This window comes from Triticum aestivum, chromosome 2A (assembly GCF_018294505.1).
Source record: "Triticum aestivum cultivar Chinese Spring chromosome 2A, IWGSC CS RefSeq v2.1, whole genome shotgun sequence".
NCBI lineage: Eukaryota > Viridiplantae > Streptophyta > Magnoliopsida > Poales > Poaceae > Triticum > Triticum aestivum.
Genome location: NC_057797.1, coordinates 357,614,602 through 357,616,962, shown reverse-complemented (window position 1 = coordinate 357,616,962; position 2,361 = coordinate 357,614,602).

Here is a 2,361-nt window from a genome sequence, read left to right as displayed (position 1 = left end):
AGGCGGCTTCGGGCCGGGGAGGGCCCGCGGCGGGCTTGCGGGCCTCGGGCGGTGGCGGTTCGCCGGGGTGCCACGTGGCACTGCGCGGTTGGCGGCGGTGGGATCCGGACGTTGTCCGGCTCCGTCCGAACACGTCCGGCGGCGGCGGAGACGGATTTTTAGGGTTTCGGGGAGGGAGATCCGAGATTTTCGAGGAGGACCTATTTATAGGCATAGAGGGAGCTAGGAGAGTCCAAATGAGGTGCGGTCTTCGGCCATGCGATCGTGATCGAACGCTCTAGATGATGGAGTAGGTTTAGGTGGGTTTTGGGCCAACTTGGAGGGGTGTTGGGCTGCAACACACACGAGGCCTTTTTGGTCCCTCGGTTAACCGTTGGAGTATCAAACGAAGTCCAAATGATATGAAACTTGACAGGCGGTCTACCGGTAGTAAACCAAGGCCGCTTGGCAAGTCTCGGTCCAATACGGAAATGTTTAATCCCCACACACGAAAGAAAGCTAGAAATGACCACCGGAGGAGAACGAAGCGCCGGAATGCAAAACGGACAAAGGGAAAAAAGCTCGAATGCATGAGCTGAACACGTATGCAAATGCAATGCACATGATGACATGATATGAGATGCATGACATGCAAGCAATGACAAGGCAACAATAGCGAATAACTGCACGACACCTGGCACATCGGTCTCGGGGCGTTACAACTATTGACTCTAGTGCAAGTGGGAGACTGTTGGAAATATGCCCTAGAGGCAATAATAAAATGGTTATTATTATATTTCTTTGTTCATGATAATTGTCTATTGTTCATGCTATAATTGTGTTATCCAGAAATCGTAATACATGTGTGAATACATAGACCACAACACGTCCCTAGTGAGCCTCTAGTTGACTAGCTCGTTGATCAAGAGATAGTCATGGTCTCCTGACTATGGACATTGGATGTCATTGATAACGGGATCACATCATTAGGAGAATGATGTGATGGACAAGACCCAATCCTAAGCACAGCTCAAAGATCGTGTAGTTTGTTTGCTATAGCTTTTCCGAATGTCAAGTATCATTTCCTTAGACCATGAGATTGTGCAACTCCCGGATACCGTATGAGTGCTTTGGGTGTACCGAACGTCACAACGTAACTGGGTGACTATAAAGGTGCACTACGGGTATCTCCGAAAGTGTCTGTTGGGTTGGCACGAATCGACACTGGGATTTGTCACTCCGTATGACGGAGAGGTATCTCTGGGCCTACTCGGTAATGCATCATCATAATGAGCTGAATGTGACCAAGTGGTTGATCATGAGATCATGCATTACGGTACGAGTAAAGTGACTTGCCGACAACGAGATTGAACAAGGTATTGGGATACCGACGATCGAGTCTCGGGCAAGTAACGTACCGATTGACAAAGGGAATTGTATACGGGATTGATTAAATCCTCAACATCGTGGTTCATCCGATGAGATCATCAAGGAGCATGTGGGAGCCAACATGGGTATCCAGATCCCGCTGTTGGTTATTGACCGGAGAGTCGTCTCTGTCATGTCTGCGTGTCTCCCGAACCCGTAGGGTCTACACACTTAAAGTTCGGTGACGCTAGGGTTGTTGAGATATTAGTATACGGTAACCCGAAAGTTGTTCGGAGTCCCGGATGAGATCCCGGACGTCACGAGGAGTTCTGGAATGGTCCGAAGGTGAAGATTTATGTAACACCCCGGATGTAACTTACCCAATTTGTACTCCAACTCTTGCCGTTTCCGGCCTTAAATTATTTTATTTTCTCGGGTTCGGGTTCTTTATCTCCGTGTGTTGTTATCGTTGTCATGCATCTCATATCATGTTATCATGTGCATTGCATTTGCATACGTGTTCATCTCATGCATTCGAGCATTTTCCCTGTTGCCCGTTTTGCATTCCGGCGCTTCGTTCTCCTCCGGTGGTCATTTCTACCTTTCTTTCGTGTGTGGGCATTAAAAATTTCCGGATTGGACCGAGACTTGCCAAGCGGCCTTGGTTTACTACCGGTAGACCGCCTGTCAAGTTTCGTACCATTTAGACTTCGTTTGATGCTCCAACGGTTAACCAAGGGACCGAAAAGGCCTCGTGTGTGTTGCAGCCCAACACCCCTTCAATTTGGCCCAAAAACCCACCTAAACCTTCTCCATCATCTAGATCGTTCGATCACGATCGCGTGGCCGAAAACCTCACCTCATTTGGACTCTCCTAGCTCCCTCTATGCCTATTTAAAGCCCCCCCCCCAAATCTCCTTCCTCTTCCCCGTCCAAACCCTAGATCCATCTCCACCCGCGTCGCCGGACGAAAACCCGGTCGGCCGGACGTGTCCGGTCCGCCCCGCCGCCGCC